Consider the following 19,924-nt stretch of genomic DNA (forward strand, 5'->3'; position numbering starts at 1 on the left):
ACTATTTTAATCGAAAAAAACGAATTTCCAGAAGAATCAACGCTTTTATGATCATCAAATAATAATTAATTTTGTTTTTTATTTTTTACTCAAAAAGTTATTTAATATTTTAATGATGGACATACATAAATTATTAAGATATGCTGCTAAACATTAGGCCAGGTTTCCACTGCATACGAGCAGCCTACCTTCCGCTCAACTGACCGAGGGGCGCCTGTCGTATAACGTGATGCTCGAATCGATGGAATCAATTGGAGTTAGTAAATGTTTAGAATATGTAGCACGATTATAAAGATAACGATGAAAAATCGCTGTGCTCTTGTAGGTAATTTAAAATGAATGTTTTCATATTTAAAAAGGGATGAAATAATGCGATAGGTAGTGTTGGAATTATAAATTTATACATGAGTGTACAACGCACTATGTGGATGGTTATGTACTTAACTGTAAACTAATTGTCGCTTACTTATGTTTCTAAGTTCGTCTGCCTGCGTGCAGTCTATTATATTTTATTGAAGTCAGTCGCTAATGAAGCTCAGAAACGAATAAATCTAATAGGTTATGGGCCCAGAGTGCGTATAAACTGCGTGTAACCTAAAATTTCTGAACATTCCGAAAAGTGACTCGAATTTGCAAAAATGAGTGTATCGTGGCAAATTGAAAAATTAAATGAAAGTAACTATGATGTATGGTGCATGACCATGGAGAGTTTCCTGATAGCGTCAGACCTCTGGGATGTGGTCAGTGGTGATCTGGTTAAACCAGAAGACGGTGCCGATTTAGTCAAATGGATTAAAACTGATAAAAAGGCTCGAGCATACATAGTAATGAACATGACGGGGGCGCAAATGACACAAGTGAAAAAGTGTATGACCTCCCGCGAAATGTGGACTAAACTAAAAGAGTTGCATATGCCGGATGGCCCTGTCCAACAATTTCAACTTTATAGAAGATTGTTAGGGTTAAAATTGCAACAAGGCGGGAGTGTGTTGCAATTCGTCAACGAATTTGTTGAGATATGTAATAAACTGTGTGAATTGGATATTGTGCTATCTGATCCAGTGAAAGTAATAATGATTCTATCGAGTTTGCCCAAATCATTCGAACTTTTCGTTGTTGCTATGCAGACGCGTGATAAACTGCCTTCGTTTGAACAAGTGAAGTCGAAGCTTCTAGAAGAAGGTGAACGGCATAAAGGAATCGAGGTGTATGAAGAAGCCGTTGAAAAAACTGCATATTCAGCGGGCACCGTAAATGAGAAAACCAGAGATAACACAAAGAACAGAAAAAATTTCGGGCGCCAATCGAATGCGAGAAAGCCGTTAGAGTGTTGGTCGTGCGGGCAATACGGCCACAAAGCTGCAAACTGCAAAAAACGAAATGACTCTAAGAAAGAAACGGAGAATGGGAGAAGTGAGAAATCATACTCCTCCGTTTGTCTAAGTGAGCAGCCGAATGAAATTAGTCGAAAGATGTGGTGTTTGGACAGTGGGGCCACAGCTCATTTATGTTGTGAAAAATCGCGGTTTACTAACTTTAAAGAACATAAAGAGCGTATACTCTTAGCTGACAATAAATTTGTTGAGTCAGAAGGCCGTGGCAGTGTACGTGTAATCTGGAAAAATTTCGGTATTACATTAATGGATGTGCTGTACGTGAAACACCTGCAGTGTAATTTTATGTCGGTGTCAAAAGCGATTGACAATGGACTTAATGTTACATTTAAAAGAGATAACGCAAGTGTAATTGAGAACGACGGCACGGTTATATTGACTGCCAAGAGACAAAACGGTTTGTTTATATTTGAAAGCGAAAATAATAAGTGTTTTAATATTACGCGGGTGACGACACCACAATTATGGCACAGTAGATTTGGACATTTAAATTTCGGGAGCCTTAACAAAATGGTTAAGGAACATATGGTGAACGGCCTAAAGTTGAACTTTGAGAACCATGATGTGTGTGAAATATGTGCGAAATGCAAAATCAGCGGAAAGAAATTTCCAAAGGCCAGTGAGAGCCGCGCAAAAGACATTCTCGGTTTGGTGCACACAGACATATGTGGTCCGGTTAATCAAGCATCTATTGGAGGTGCACGATATTTTGCAACATTTATTGATGATAAATCTAGATATGTGTTTGTGTACTTCTTAAAATCACGGGATGAGATTTTAGAAAAATTTAAAGAATTTAAGACACTTGCTGAGAATCAAACCGGTAAAAGGTTGAAAGTCTTGAGAAGCGATAACGGCCGAGAGTACTTGAGTGGGGCATTCGAGCAGTTTTTGATTGACAATGGAATTGAGAGACAATTATCAGTGCCAAACACACCGCAACAGAATGGTGTAGCTGAGCGCGCAAACAGAACCTTGGTTGAAATGGCGCGTAGTATGGTGGTACAGGCTGGACTCAATGAAAGTTTCTGGGCAGAAGCTATCAAGACTGCATCCTACTTGAGAAATCGCGCAGAGACGTCAACTTTACATGGTATGACCCCTTTTGAAGTATGGACTGGCAGAAAACCTTGCGTAGGGCACTTGCGAGTTTTCGGTGCGAAGACCATTGTTCTTAACAAGATGCGAAAGAGGAAATTTTCTCCAAAGGGTGAAGAGCATATTTTGGTAGGATATGCAGAATTGTCAAAGGCATACCGCTTATATAATTTTGAGAAAAGAAGAGTCATCACAGCCCGTGACGTAATTTTTATTGAAGACGATTTTACCAAAAAGGATTTGGCTAAGGTGTCTGAATATCAGATCGTTGAACTCCAATGTGAAACTCCAGTTGATGAGTGTTTGCAAGTAGAACCTGAGGTGAGTTCTAGCATTTTATCGTCTACGGAACAGCAACCTCAAGATGTTGAGGCTAGAAGAGGACCAGGACGACCAAAGATGATACTCACTGGGCTACCTGGACGCCCGAAGAAGCAATATACCATGCTAAATATCCTGACAACTGAGAATGTCTCAGTACCGAGTAGTTACAGCATGGCACTAAGCTCAGAGCATGGAGACAAATGGAAGGCATCGATTCAGAAGGAGATGAATAGTTTGAAAGCCAATGGTACGTGGTCATTAGTTGACTTACCCGAAGGCCAGAAGACCATTGGATGCAAATGGGTATTTGCAGTTAAACGAGACAAGTTTGGCAACGTCGAGACGTTTAAATCACGACTGGTTGCTAAAGGGTGCGCACAGCGCCTAGGTATTCATTATTTCGAAACTTTTTCTCCAGTTGCTAGATATTCAACAATTAGACTTGTCATCGCCATGGCCGTGGAATATAAAATGTTTCTGCATCAGATGGACGTTTCGTCAGCATACCTCAACAGTTACTTGCAAGACGAGGTATATATGCGGCAGCCTGAAGGCTTTGTTGACAAACAGTTTCCAAAACGGGTCCTGAAGCTTCACAAATCGTTGTACGGCCTTAAGCAGAGTGGGCGAGAATGGAATGAGCAGCTCAATGCCGTTCTATTGAAGATTGGTTTTACTCCGTGTCCGAGTGAGCCATGTTTGTACATACGCAATACCCAAGGCATCATGGGAATTGTAGTTGTGTACGTTGACGACTTGATCATATCCAGTTCGAGCAAAGATGACCTGAATGAGATCAAGGTGCTAATCTCACAGTCGTTTGATGTGGTCGACAATGGCACATTGAAACATTTCCTGGGTATGGAAATTGAGCGAGAGGGTGACACTGGTGGAGTAAGGATTGGTCACAAACAATATATTGAGAAACTTCTTAGTGAGTATAAAATGCAAGACTGTAAGCCTAATAGTATACCCCTAGAAGTTGGTCATCAAATCAAATGTGACAATGAAGGATGCAGCCAAGTGGACCAAGTCAAGTACCAATCCCTTATTGGATCGCTTATGTATCTGGCAATGACTACCCGGCCAGATATCCTACACTCTACAGTAAAACTTGCTCAGCGAAATGCAAGTCCGCATGGGGAGCACGAGGCAGCTGCTAAGCGTATACTGAGATACCTGAGAGGCACATCGGAGCTACAACTTTGTTTCAAACGCACAGGTCGAGATATCCATTGTTACGTGGATGCTGATTGGGCAGGCGACTCGACAGATCGGAAGTCGTACACTGGATGGGCGCTCTTTGCTGCAGGCGCTGCTTTCAGTTGGGAATCGAAGAAGCAGAGCGTAGTGGCACTAAGCAGCACCGAAGCAAAATATATTGCGTTGTCTGGCGCTGCTAAAGAGGCAATGTACATCAAGAAGCTGATTACCGAAATGGGGTTTGGTGGCATTAAAACGTTACAGGTCTTTAGCGACAACCAAAGTGCACAATGTTTAGCCAAAAATCCAAAGTTCCATGCGAGAAGCAAACACATTGATATTAAGTATCATCATGTCAGGGATATGTATAAAAGTAAAATTATAAATATTGAATATGTATGTAAACATGTATGTATGTAAACATATGTATGTTTAAATTTTTTTTTTATCCTTGGGAGTATGGCTTAAAATTTATATAATTTTGGGTCCTTAAGCAAAGAAAAATATTAGGCAAAATAAATATTATTGGGAAAACAGGTTTCAACATGAGTTGAGTTTGATGTTGGAGGATAAAATAAATAAACAGCAAGAAAGGAAAGCTAGCTTCGGGCGGAGCCGAAGTTTAAATACCCTTGCAGTTAAGTCGCAGTCCGCTAGGTGGCGCCACCCATCTTATATTATTAGATATATAGCGGATCGCATATAGTCGGCCGATCCTCATGAAATTTGGCAAATCAAATTCTTTTGTCCAAAATAGAATCTGTACCAAATCCCATCTTTCTAACTTAAAAAACACCAAAGTTATGCCAATTCCGATCGTTCTATGACAGCTATAGGATATAGTCGACCGATCCTTATAAAATTTTGTACACAAGATATTTTGGTCAAATATAACATGTGTGGAAAGTCTCAACCCTCTAACTTAAAAAACACTAAAGTTATAGCATTTCCGATCAATCAGTTATATGGCAGCTATAGGATATAGTCGGCCGATCCCGGCCGTTCCGACTTATATACTACCTGCAAGGAAAAAACGGATGTGTGCAAAGTTTCAACTCGATAGCTCCAAAACTGAGAGACTAGTTTGCGTAGAAACCGACAGACAGACAGACAGACGGACAGACGGACAGACAGACAGACGGACATGCTTATATCGACTCAGGAGGTGATCCTGATCAAGAATATATATACTTTATAGGGTCGGAGATGTCTCCTTCACTGCGTTGCACACTTTTGACCAAAATTATAATACCCTCTGCAAGGGTATAATAATCAATAGAATAATTGAACCAGAATAATTTTTCTGGTATTCGTAAATAAAAAATAATGATATATATCATGATTATATCATGATTTTTATTATTAAACTTATAAGGACTACAGCCCCTGAAAAATAGAAAATGTAGGAAACAAATTGTCGGGTCAAGCAGCCGCCGGAAAGAAGTTTGCCCGGCAATAATTTATTAAATTCGGGAGGTCACTTTCTTTTATATTTATGTTCGCGTCGCCCGCTCTATTCTCGTCGCCCGCTCTCGTGCATTCGATCGGCCAACTGCATCTGCCGTCATGCGCTAGCGTTTGTCTCGCTCTCTCGCGGGATCTCTCGGACGCTCCGCAGCATCAAGCGTTGAGCTGCGCTCCCGCGTCACTATTTGAATTCGGTCCTCAACCTTACTCAGTCACATATGTGCGTATATCATTTGTAGAAGCCCTAAAACAATTAAATAAATTGTATCAATATCTATAAATGATATATGCACAATTTGAATACATTTTCTGTTATCAAAGCTGTCCTCTCTTATGAAAAACAAAAACTAAAATTATTACTTCGAAAAACATTACTTTAAATGTATTTCTTCCAAATCGCCACCTTATCCTCAAAACACGTTTTTTTCGAATGTGTTTCTGCCTTACAAATTCCGTATCGCTGGTTGGATTTGTACTATATTATTTATGTATATCATTGAACACAACAACTCGAATTAAATAACTCAAATCGGCTGTGGCAAGGTTTTTAAATTTCTCAGCATCATTTAACAAAATCAAAAACAAATTTTTTCAGAAATAGCATTGACCTTTCAAAAAAGCATCCAAAATTAAATTTTGTAATCTATCGGTGAGAACCTGTAACATGATTGACTGTGCGGGATGGCATTCCCATGTAAATTTCTGTTTTTTTTTGTGGTCCATCTATTGAACAGACCCTGAAAACTTGTACAAGTGAAAACTTGTCCCAGGTTGAGGCGTCGTCAATCGACGAACTACCGAACTGAGCGGACGTGCTTTGCCCGAGCTCCGGGAAAACTGCAACGCAAAAAAAAAAAAATCTGGGGTAACTCAATATAAGCGAAAGGCGCCTAACCACAATTTATTAAAAGCAAGAGACAAGCTTTTTCTAACAGTTGTGATGTGCTAAAACAAAAAACTTTTTTTTTTTTTCATTCCTTTATCTTTTTTTGTTGGATCTTCTCTTATAAAGAGACTAACAGCAATTTTAAAAATAATTAGTTTATCTTTGTAAACATCTATACTATGGGGCCTCCGATGTCAACGGGCTGGAAGGTCATTTTTTCTTAATCGGGATTGTTGACTAACTTGGTTTAGCGATCTGGCTAGAGGATTTTGGTGCGTGGAGAGTTTCCTTTTGTTTTTTTCCTGGAGTTGCGAAATTTCGACTTTGACGAGAGGTATACCTAAGTCTCTATGAATATCTTCATTGCGAATATACCATGGAGCTCCTGTGATGGTTCTGAGCACTTTAGACTGTGCCCTTTGGATAACGTCTATATTGCTACTGCTTGCATTGCCCCAAAGTTCGGAGCCATACTTCCAGATAGGATTTATGACTGAATTGTAGGTAGTACTTTATAATCCAGTCGAAGTGGGGAACGAGGATTGATAAGCCAGTGCAGTCCTCTGGATTTATGTCTTAATTGGTCCCGTTTCGCTTTAATATGTTTTTTCCATGTAAGACGCCTGTCCAGGTGGACGTTGAGATATGTGACCTCATCCACAGACTATGGGACTATGGTATTGTTTAGAGTTGGAGCGGGGCAGTTTTGTCTGTTAAGAGTACCTTTACTGAGAGTACCTTTATTGTGTTTAGATTTTTAACCGTTTATCTTTATACGCCAGTCCGCCATCCACTTTTCTTTTAGTGCAAGGTGGGAGGAGAGGCTTCTGGATGCCTCCAGCGGGCATTTAGATCTTTTTAGTATGGCTGTATCATCGGCAAATGTTGACATAGTTAGACGCTGGTCTGTTGGGATATCTGCTGTATATAGAAGATATAGGGTGGGGCCGAGAACGCTTCCTTGGGGTACGCCCGCCTTCATTTCGAACTCTTCTGTTGTAAAGGTTTTTGTTTTACAGTGAACACTCTATTAAGCAGGTATGTTTTGAGCAGCTCATGACAGTTTTGCGGGAGTAATAGTTTTATTTTATACATAAGTCCTTGTAGCCAGACTCGGCCAAATGCCTGGGATATGTCCAGAAATATATTAAAACAGTATTCTCGAATTTCAGATGTGATACGGTTCACCTGCTCTATGGTGCCATGCTTTTCTCGGAAGCCAAATTGATGTTCAGGGATTATATTATTCGAAGTCATATGAGGCGTGATACGGAGCAGTAGAAGTTTCTCAAAAAGCTTTGATAAGCATGAAAGTAGACTTATTGGTCTATATGAAGAGGCCAAAGCTTTGTCTTTCCCTGGTTTCGGTATCATTATTATAATGGATTTTTTCCATTGTGGGGGGAAGTGGCCAAGCTTTGTTATAGAGTTAAATAGAATTTTTATATAATTAATGGCGCACGCATGGAGCTCCATAATCATTTTCGGCGCAATGAGGTCATACCCTAAAGACTTATTTGGCTTGAGGTGCTCTTTGATGCCCTTAGTGATTTCAGTTGTTTGAAATTCTATAGCTGGAATTGGATCTGGAATTGGTAGCTCTGGAAGAATGGAAGGAGAGGCTGCTTGATTTGAAGTAAAAACTTTACAAAAGTGACTAGCGAAGACGCTTGCTTTTTCTTCATCGCTGCCCGCCCAAGATCCATCTGGTTTTCGAAGGGGCATATCTGCTTCTATGGGCGGCTTTAAGTTGTGCTTGCCATTCACGGCGGAGTTGCCGCTTTTCTCGGACTAACTTTTCTATATAGAAATTTGTGGCGGAGTATGGAAGTTTTTCTGTGGTCGCAGGAGTCGAGAGCTTTGCTGCTGAGGTCATCATGTCTTCCAGGTGGTTGACTGCATCTTGAATGTCCTTGCTACAGTTAATTGACGGTCTTATGTTTATGTGAGAGTTTATGTACTTTTTGTACCTAAGCCAGTTTGTCCTTTTTGATGTGAGATAAATTTAATTATTTTGTAATTCGGCATGTTGAAATAGGTGAAGAAGGACAACTGAATGGTCAGACGATAGGTCATCCAAAGGTTCGGCTCGAATGATGCTTCGTGGAATTTTTCTAGTGAACGCAAAGTCAATTAGGTCTGGCTTCTTCCGTGGGTCCGCTGGCCAGTATGTAGGCTTTCCCGGTGATAGAAAGTCTAGATTATTTCCTGGCTGTATTAAAGCGTTGTATAGTTGTCTACCCTTTGGGTTGGTTAGGCGAGAACCCCAGTGAGGGTGCTTGGCATTGTAGTCGTCGCCTGCTATAAAGCAATCGCCTAGTGTATCAAAGAATTGCATAAACTCTATATCAGATATGGAGAAACGTGGTGGGCAGTATATTGCAGCTAGATTTAGATGACCTCCCACAGTCTGAATTCGTATTGAAGTTGACTGCAAGGAATTTGTAGCAACTCGTTGGAGGGAATGGTGTTTTAGGCGCTGCTTTATGAGCATTCCAGTTCCTCCATGAGCCTTCCCATCTGGATGATTTGTTGCATGAAATATATAGCCCGTCAGATAGAAGTTGTTTTTGTTCGTTAGATGAGTTTCGGAGAGGAGCATAATATCGATATTATTATCATCAAGAAATGTCTTAAGTTCATTTTTGCGCTTTGAAATGCCGTTAGCATTCCATAGACAGATTCTCAAATAAGCCATCAAATTGGATTTTTGTTTGACTAAAAGCTCCATTAGTCGATTTTGGTTTCGCATGAGCTCCTCCATATTATTTTGCATTGTGACCATTATACTTATAAGTGTGAACAACATTCCTTCGATACCCTTTATTTCGGGGGTAGTACCCGTAGGCGGAGGTGGATATCCTATAGTTTCAGGTTCCAGTGGTGCTGAACCTACGCTATTTAATAGTCCTGTCCATCGTAGAGCGCTAGAGAATGAAACTCCAGGTGTAGGTCGTTAGTGTGAATGGCAAACGAACGTTGTTGTAAGGGTTTTTTTTGTATTCATACGATATTTTAGCTCTTTTTAAACTGGGCATCCCCTGTAATTGGCAGAATGATTTCCACCGAAGTTGCCACATTTTTTTTAGAGTTATGGTCGGTTTTATTTATTTGACAGGTGGCAGTGTCATGAAGGCCGCCACAAGCCACACAGACTGCACGCAAGGTGCAGTACGACTTTGAGTGTCCATATTCTTGGCAGTTTGAACACTGTAGAGGTTGGTTGCGCTTATGAGGTTCCTCTACCGTGATTCTTCTATGCAGAAGATACTGTTGTTTGTATATGGGATGAATCATATTTTTGGGAGTTATTTTCGTTTCAGGTTGCAGCTCAACTTTGAACATAGGGTGGGGGACTTTTTGTCTGTTGATGATATTAATGGCTCCCTTAACTTTAAAACCTGCGCTTGATAGGGCTTCGATGATTTCTTTTATTGGTACCGACGATTCAATACCCTTTATGACCACGTGAAGGCCCTTGCTGCTCTTCAATTGGTAGGTGTAATATTTTTTCTGTTTGTTGTATAGGTATTCCGTGGCTAAGCGATGATTTTCCTCCGTGTAGACTTGGAGCTGGGTTCGCGTATATTGCCCTTGGTCAGTGGCATTGTATGAAAATTGTTATTTCCAATTAGCTTAGCGAGACAGTTTACCATATCGCTGCAGTTTTGATCACGTATGTAAATGGATGGGGGCTTTTGATTGGCTTTGGGAACTTCTGTATTCTCTTCATTATTACGGCCTTCGCTTAATATAGAAAATCTGTTTTCAGACAGAGAATTAATCGGTTCGTCTTGATTGTTGACTTTCATTGCTTTTGCAGCGTTAGCATTTTTTTTCGGCTGGGGACTGAGCTTTCATTTTACTTGGATGTATCGGTCAATGCCCGTTTGGATTTTGCTCGGGGGGGCTGAGAGACAGCTACCGATGCTGCTGTTGTGGTTGATGTACACGATGTGGTAATCGAAGTAGTAGTGCTCGTTGTAGGCAAATATAACGGAGTTGATACACCAGAGGGTGATAGTGCTGGGGAGGTGCACTGCGCACTCCAGGTTAATGCACTGCTTGCACGCTCTTCGTTTGCGACGAATGAGATATAGGCATTGGAAGATCATCTACGCTCTGTTTCTGGGACAGAGAGCTTACTTTCGTTCATGTTGTTGTTGTTTATGTTAGGTACTGCAGGCAGGGGGGGCGCTCTTATTTCTTTAAATGAATGTGCACAAGCTGTTGGTTTAATTTGTCGTGATGGCATTTCAATTTTTGAATTTAATAAATGATTTGATTTTTGTGTTAGTTATTGGACACTATAAGCTCGAGACTTATGTGTGTCCAAAAGCGTCCTTTCGCGATTTCTAGAGCACACCACTTCTTTTGCTTTTTCACTGAATGTTCTTGTGTTTGCATAGCTGCTGGCGGAGCAGCACAGAAACACGTTCATTCTCTCTGGTTGCGCACATTCTCTTTGACGAAACAAAAAAATAGTGCATTGTTTTAAGCAAATATGTGCCACGCAATGAGCTCATTCGGATATCGAAACGGAAAAATCGGCGATTAAGAGCAAGCCGGCTCTACTGACCGCTGAAAGCCATAGGGCACGGTCTTGCTCACCGGCTCTACTCACTTCGACTCCCGCGTCATGGAGTTCGCAGTGTAAAACCCCCCTCCAATGGCGGAACCAAATTTCGCATCAACAACAAGCAGTGCTGCAATTTCTGAAACCACAGCGACATCCACCGCAACTAAAAATACCGCGACATCAACGATTACAGCGAGTACAAAAACAACAACTTCGGAAAGTGCCAAAACGGCCCCGGCCATACAGACTGGATTGGATCGCTACAACCAATTTAAGCGCAAGCTCAGCCCGCAGAGTTATCCGGCAGGAAATAAAACAAGACGAAGAACCAAGAAGATCCAGTAGTAACAGATTTGCCCTTGTGGCGGAGGTTGACGAAAACCAACCAGAGCCAGACAACGCAGAAAAACCCAAGCCCCCTCCAATCTATATCAGGGAGAAAAACTGGAGTGCCCTAGTCAATCGAATTTCGACGTTGATCGGGAACGGTGATAACTTTTATGTTGTCATCCACGAAACAAAGGTGCAAACCAAGACTGAAGAGCACTTCCGTATCGTGTCCAAATATTTGGACAATGATCGAATAAGCTGTTACACGTACCAGCTTAAAAGCAGCAAGGGCATACAAGTGGTAGTAAAGGGAATCGAACCCGATGTTACCGCCGCGGAAATAAATACCGCCCTTAAAGAAAAGGGCTTCTTCGCCATAAACATTCTAAAATAAAAAAACATTCAAAATTAATAACATTCTAAATAAAGATAAAAAGCCACAACCACTCTTCAATGTCGAGCTCGAGCCAGAAAGTAGGTCGCTGAAGAAGAATTCTTTTTCATCGGAGAATCACAGTTGAAGAGCCACATAATCGCAACGGTCCATTGCAATGCACTAACTGCCAAGAGTATGGACACACTAGGTCATATTGCACACTTCGGGCTGTCTGTGTAGTCTGCGGGGACACCCACAACTCCACTTACTGCACTACAAACAAGGGCAGTACCGCGAAGAAATATGCAAACTGCGGAGGCAACCATACGGCAATCTATAGAGGATGTATGGTGTACAAGGAATTGAAGAGTCGCATGCGTCAAGCGACCGCAACACGCAACCAAAATCCACAGAATGTGTACATTACATCAAAAACTACGCCACGTCTTCTTCGACAAAGCTGCGGGGTCCTCATTCGGTCCCCTAAACGCCACCAACGGCTTCCCCTATGCCGATGCTCTACGATCTGGACTAGAAATCCAAATCAGCCTAACTCACACAACGCTCAACAGGCCCCAGAACAGCCACATAGCAAAACGGAAACTATGCTTACCCTCCAACAAAGTATGATGGAGCTTATGTCATTCATGAAAACGACCATGCAAACACTTCTTCAAAACCAGAACATGGTAATACAGTTGCTCGTTGCACAACAGCGTAAGTAATCTATGCAGACTCTACGAATATCAATGTGGAACGCCAATGGTGTCTCACGGCATAAACTAGAATTGTCACGATTCTTGATCGATAACCATATTGACGTTATGCTACTGGTGGAAACGCATCTTACAAGCAAATACAATTTTCAAATAAAAGGCTATACAATCTACCACACAGATCATCCAGATGGGAAAGCCCACGGCAGAACTGGAGTTCTAATCAGAGAACGTTTAAAACACCATTTTCACAAAAGGTTTGAAACAAACTTATTGCAGGCCACATCGATACAAATTCAGTCAAGAAACGGAAGACTTTCAATCGCTGCCGTTTACTGCCCTCCTCGTTTCTCAATCTCGGAAGCATAATTTATGGACTTCTAAAACTCACTTGGGGATCGTTTTATTGCCGCAGGAGACTACAACGCCAAACACACGCACTGGGGATCACGTCTAGTGACTCCCAGAGGAAGGCAATTGTACAATGCAATCATAAATGTGAGAAATAAACTGGACTATGTTTCTCCTGGAAGTCCCACATACTGGCCAACCGACCCACGCAAGCTCCCAGACCTTATTGATTTTGCGGTGACAAAAAACATACCTTGCAATCTAATAAATGCCAAAGCAGTTCCGGACTTATCATCAGACCACTCGCCTGTGCTTTTAACGCTTCTTCAAAGCCCAGAAATAACTGAACACCCCCTCAGCCTGACATCGCCAAAAACGAACTGTTTTGAATACAAAAAGTTCGTGAGTGCCCACATAGAACTCGCCCCGGAGTTTAACATGGAATCGGACATCGATTACACTACGAGCGCCCTGGAAGAAGTACTCGTTGCGGCAGCCAAAACCCCTACTCCTTAAGTAAGGGGTGGGTCTGGCGGCAAAAAAAAAATCGTTATTTTTTTTATAAAATTCTCCAGAATCTTGAGAATATTCTCCCAAATTTTCAAGTCGATTGGAATAAAAGTTTTGGAGATACAGTCCTAAAAAGGTGGACGCTCGAGTTCAGCTATAGGCAGAGCGCAAACTTTAAACGCGTTTTTCTCAAAACTGTGTTTTTGAAATCGGTTGTCAAGATTTCTCGGAAACTACTCAACCGATCTTGATAAAATTTTGCACAGGCCTTCGAGATACGATTATCTAGAACTTGAACGAAGGATTTTTATTTTCGTTGATTACAACTATTTAAAAAAAAAAAAATGTTCGAAAAATTTCACCAAATTTTGAATTTTTTTGCAAACAGGTGTCCCAAAAATCCAATTTTTGTTCGAAAAATTTCACCAAAATTTGAATTTTGTTGCAAAAAGGTGTCCCAAAAATCCAATTTTTGCTTGATTTTGTTTTCCTTCGTTCAGTTTCTAGTTTTAGGTCTGTACTAAAGGAAAATATTTGGGTTTTTCATTTTAGATGATTGTGTTAGGAATTGTGCTGTCAACGCGAAAGCACCTTTTTTGCCAGGAGTCATGGCAAATGACGTCTCAATGGCTAAATGGGTAAAATATTTTTTTCTCAAAATTTCAGAAATTCATCTTTAAATATCTATATTTAATAATCCTAAAATAAAATTCCAATAAAATATTTCATTCTTTATATAAAAAAAAAATTTTTGAAAATAGGCCATTTTTTGGCCTCCCAGACCCACCTAACCCCTTAAGGGAAGGAAGTAGACCGAAACAAATAACACAAATCTAATCACCAAATTGAACAGCTCGTGCGAGAAAACAGGCGCACGCATCGTGATTGGCAAAACAGCAGATCACAAGCTTCAAAGCAACGCCTTAAGGAAGCATCACGATCACTCGACCAGGCTCTTCACCAACAGGAAGAAAATGCACAGCTGAGGTACATCCAGAATCTTTCATCAACAAGCACAAAGTATCCTCTGTGGAGGGCCCACCCAAATCTCAGCGCCCCAATCAAAACGACCACCCTGATAAGAAACTCTTCGGGATGCTGGGCTCATAGCGACGAAGACCGAGCTGAAACATTCGCTACACATTTTGAAAGTGTCTTCCAGCCAAACCCTGCCTCAAATTCATTCCTTTTGCCTGTCATTCAGCCAGAGGCTACCCCTCAGTCACCTGCACCTTCATTCCGGCCGAACGAAATTAAAGATGCTGATCGAACTTCCAAAATTCGCTATAGAGGTCTGCAAACTATTTAATGGTATCATTAATCTTGGCTATTTCCCAAAAAAGTGGAAGAAATTCATCATTATAATGATACCGAAGCCTGGAAAAGACCACACAACACCGTCATCGTACAAACCAATAAGTCTTCTATCTTGTTTGTCTAAATTGTTTGAAAAAATTTATGGCCATCTAACTCTGTATCAGTAGTCAACATGTTAGTTAAGTTAAAAATATAAGATTTGAAACACCTCTTGTTAGTGTCCTAAAAATGAAGGCGAAGTTTTAGTTTCAGAGTTTCGGTGATCGAACAGCGATTACACAGACCAACAGAAAAAGATCTCCACGAATAATTTCTTCTGCTTTATATCTCTTGAAACAAAGTCCAGAACAAACATGCCATCTCCCTTAGATTCTGCGGTAAACTTAAGAAAAGAAATTGATAAATTTTTACCATATATTGAATTATGTTGGCCGTGTAATTGCGTCGATATTTTTATTACATATAATTTATTACATTGCATTTAGCCTTTACCATAACTTTGAAACTGTTTCTATGTTCAAAACATATATTTTGTAGGTTCAGCTAGTTTAGTAATGGCTTACAAATTTTGTAGATAGCCATGAATTTTTTACAATATGAGATTAAGAACTACTATTTAATTGAAGAAAATATTTTTTAACTTACTATGATAAATTCAATAAAAGAATTTCAAGTTTTACCTTAAGTCAAAAATTAAAACATGGTATGATCTACTGATTCCAAGAGAATGAAGGATGGGACTTTCTATGCATTCTAATTTGGGCAAACTTATACGATCTGTAACGAACTGTTTTTGTTAGCTTTTGCTTGCAACAAATGCCGCGGCTAGCTCACAGAGTTTGGGGGAACGTTCCACCGAATTTATATATTCGACGTGATTGCCCGAGCCCAGAAATAACACTGGGTGCTTCGTTTAATAAATATCCCCTATGTTGCGATAAATTTACAAAAGGATGAATCTCACCGGCTGCTTGGCTCAGCCGACCGACCGCTCGTCCTCCCGTCGATCCCCGATCCCCGCTCTGGGTTGGTGCCAATACACACGCCCTCCCAAAGCTTGCGCCCAGCAGGACGTGTGGTCTTGGTGCCTGGCGCCGAAACGGCTCACGGTTCCCTCCATTGGGACTCACGTGCTCCAGCTGCGGGGCCTGTGCTAACGCTGTTGTTGTCGTTGCTGCTCCCTCGTCGTCGCCGTTCCCTCGTCGACGCCGCTGCTCCCTCGTCGTCGCCGCTCCTGTTGCTGCTTTTTTCGCTGATCCTGTCACTGCCTCTTCTTTTCGGGTGCCGTGGACCTTCGGTATCCTTGGCTCACTGGGAATGCCCTTTCGCCGTGGCCGGCACCTAATCCGTGTTAGCAGACCTATAGGCTCACCTTCCAGGCATACGCCGGGCAGGATGCGCTTCTTGCAGGACACGCCCCCGGTTGCGTTCGCCATTCGCCTCCAAACACCTGCGTGCATAAGCTCCGCAGGATCTATGGCAGACCAGAGGTTTTGTCGTCGCGTCGCCTTTAACTTCAGGTGATGCGCTGTGCGTACGCCCCAGCGCCTGGATCAGGATTCTCTTGACTTTCCCGGGGTGTCCCTGCTTGGTTTCACTGTTGGGCTTGAGTTCCCGAGATGCTACCCCTCGCTTTACAGGATCACACCTGGTCTTAACGGTCAGGAATCGACAAGGCGTACGCCAGGCCGATCCGTCGCTATCGCTATAACACCATGATACTTGTCGTGTCCGGGAATAACCCAACCCGACTCGTTTTACCCTTGGGCTTCAGTTCCGCCGCGAATCCTTGATCCTTTTCCCACTTGCTTCTTGATTTCTACTCCTTGGCTGATTCGCGTACCGCCGCCGGACTTACCCACTGGGGGTCCTTCAGCCTATACTCCTAATTCCTCTAAGGAAACTTTCCCGCTTGAATGTCAGACTTACCCACGGGGGTCTTTCACTCAACTCTTCCAGCTTCCCTAGAAGACTCGGTCCCGATTTTCTCCAGGGGCGCCCGTTAATCCTTCCTTGGCTCCTCTGCTCTCGTTTTTAACTTTCTCCAATTCCCGCCACATTTCTGTCGGCGGGCTTTCTTTATTTGCCCCCCCCTGTTTGCCCCGCTTGGGCCTCCGATCCGTATTGTTATTGTGCTGGTACTCGGACTTCGCCTAGATACCCCCGCGCCCCACTTGGTCACTCCAAATGCATTTATGTGTTTTCTGCATTTTTCTAAACACAGCTGCGCAGTCGCGGGCCGCTTCGTTCCCCGCCGTCCCCGCTCTCTCCTATAACATTCGAGCTCGGCCGCGGAGGCCCGCCCAGGACCGTTAAGTTCCAGGGTGATTCCTCTTTCTCCTTCTTTCGTGCGTGCCGCCGTGCTGGTTCCTCTGCCCCCGCTGCTGCTCCCGCACGCCGTCTGCATTCGACGCATTTCTTTTCCTCCGTACTTTCTAAACACCGACGCGCTGGACCCTCCGGCGCCGCCGTGCTAGCTTGCCTGTTTCCCCCCCCAGCTGCTGCCCCTCTTGCCACCTGTCTCGGCGTGTGGGAGATCTAATCTCTTCGCACTTTCCCCCTTCTTCGGGAGCCTCAGAAGCTTCGTGGTTCCAGCTTCAAGTTTGTTCTTTTTTCCTGTTTTTTTTCCTTGTGTGTGGATACCCTTATCCACCTCGTCCCTTCTTCGGGTGACGTTATGGTCGTTCCCCTTCTATTTCGCTTTATGCTGCTGTATATATTTTCCTCTATTATTTTTTTGTGTATTTCCCCTCATTAAAGGAATATACTTCTTCTCTTTTTTTAACCATTGTTTTTATATATATCTTTTTTTTTCCATTTTTTTTCCTATTTTTCTTATTATATTTTTTCCCATATTTTATATTATATTTTTTATATATATTTTTTTCTTTTCATTTATTTTTTTTCATTTTTATATTTCTTTCTTATTATATTTTATCTCTGTATATATAAAAATGAATTGCTGTTCGTTAGTCTCGCTAAAACTCGAGAACGGCTGAACGGATTTATCTTATCCTGGTCTTGAATTATTCGTGGAGGTCTAGGGAAGGTTTAAAAGGTGAGAAAAATTCGAATAATTGCCGGGAAAATCCTCAAACAGCATTTTTCTATGTCCCATACAAACGTTTTCTAAATAAAATGGAGACTACAATAATAGTAGGCGCCGGTACGTGATACATTGTTTGACAGCTGCTCATTGTTCTCTACTCAGTTAATTTTATGTGACAAACCGATATTGTGTTCACTGAAAAATTGTTAAAAAAATTGGAAAAATTTTAATTTAAAACCATCAAATCAATCACGTGTATTATGGAAATTTTTTTTCAATTTCAACCGCAGGATATGTCTTTAAGGTGGTATGTTGAACTTTTCACCACTCTATGTACGAGTCCAAAATATAGTCCTCGTATAGTCCAAAATGCTTAGAGGACGACGTGTGAACATCTCCCGCCGCACAAGACATTTAAGCCAGCAACAAGTGTATTGTGATAGTGACACTTTATGAGCGGGAAATTTTCTCACTTTGATTAATTACAATTTACGATGCCGCGGAGAAGACTTAGGTCGTCGTAGTCAATCAAATGTGCGAAGAGCTACCTCACGTACTTACCGTACTGATGACCAGAGACAGACACATCAAGAAAATAGTCGTATTGCTATGGCTTAGAATGCAATGAATTCGTGCACATCAAACACAACAACAGCAAGCTAGACATAATGGAATTGAGCGAATCCGCAGACGCAGTGCTCCTGTGATTCTTGAACGACCTGCATATTGCTATGATCCGGCAATTGATTAATGTGCCGACAAATTGGTAACAATTGGAGAAATGAGAATAATTTGTAAATATTGTTAGGCGTTATAATACACTGGTGAAAATGCTGGATTATGCTGTGCTGGAGTCAAAGTAAAATTTCAAAAACTGGTCCCTTCATTGGATCCTTTACACTCTTTAATTTTTGCGATTGAAAATGATTATTTATTGTCTATTGCTATTCAATACAGTTCATATTAAATTATAATCACTCAATGTTGTCAAAGCAATTTAGGTGTGTTTCTAACAACAAAGGGTCAATTTTAAATTTTTTACCGTTCCACAAAGTTCAAATCCAATCAAATTATTCTTCGCGTGCGCTTTAGGGGATCTAATGTCGCGTTTCGAAATTAAACAAAAGTGAATCGCGATCGCGAAAAAATGTCAGAGTCCCAAATTGTAATAATTCATTAGTAGTACTGTTTTTAATTTATTTGGTCAGCTCCGCGAAACTCAGTTTGGTCAGCTTCAGTTCTTACTGTATCAGATAATTTTTTTAAGTTTGAAAAATTTTAAATTTTGTCACAAAAGAAGTTTCTGAACGCAACAAAAAAAAAAAACAGCAGCTGGCAGTAAGAAGTCTGCCGGGTCAGCTAGTATATATAAATATATATTTTTTTCCTATATTTTTCTTTTAAAATTTTCATTTTTATATTTTTTTTTTCACATTTAAAAAAAATTTTTTTTTTATTTATACCCTTATAGCAGAGGGTATTATAATTTTGGTCAAAAGTGTGCAACGCAGTGAAGGAGACATCTCCGACCCTATAAAGCATATGTATTCTTTATCAGGATCACCTCCTGAGTCTATATGAGCATGTCCGTATGTCTGTCTGTCTGTCCGTCTGTCTGTCGGCTTCTATGCAAACTAGTCTCTCAGATTTAGAGCTATCTAGTTGAAACTTTGCACACATCCTTCTTTTGTTTGCAGGTTGTATATAAGTCGGAACGGGATCGGTCGACTATATCCTATAGCTGCCATAAAACAGTGATCGGAAATGACACAACTTTGGTATTTTTTAAGTTAGTGGGTTGGGACTTTTCACACATGTTATATTTGACCAAAATATCTTTTGTACAAAATTTCATAAGGATCGGCTGACTATATTCTATAGCTGTCATAGAACGATCGGAATTGGCATTACTTTGGTGTTTTTAAAGTTAGAAGGATGGAACTTGGTACATATTCTATTTTGGACAAAATAATCTGATTTGCCAAATTTCATAAGGATCGGCCGACTATATCCTATAGCTGCCATATAACTGAACAATCGGAATTGGCATTACTTTGCCGTTTTTGAAGCTACAAAGATGGGACTTGGTACAGATTCCATTTTGGGCAAACTAATTTGATTTGCCAATAATATATTCCTTATCAGGATCACCGACTGTCCGTTTGTCTGGTCTGTCTGTCTGTTTCTACGCAAACTAGTCTCTAAGTTTTAAAACTATCGAGTTGAAACGTTGACCATTCTCTTATTTGCAGGCAGTATATATTTTTTTTGAGCGGTTCCCACTGCATACGTACAAGCCGTACGTAACGTACGGCTCGAATCGT

This window comes from Drosophila ananassae (genome assembly GCF_017639315.1).
Source record: "Drosophila ananassae strain 14024-0371.13 chromosome 4 unlocalized genomic scaffold, ASM1763931v2 tig00000061, whole genome shotgun sequence".
In the NCBI taxonomy this organism is placed as follows: Eukaryota; Metazoa; Arthropoda; class Insecta; order Diptera; family Drosophilidae; genus Drosophila; species Drosophila ananassae.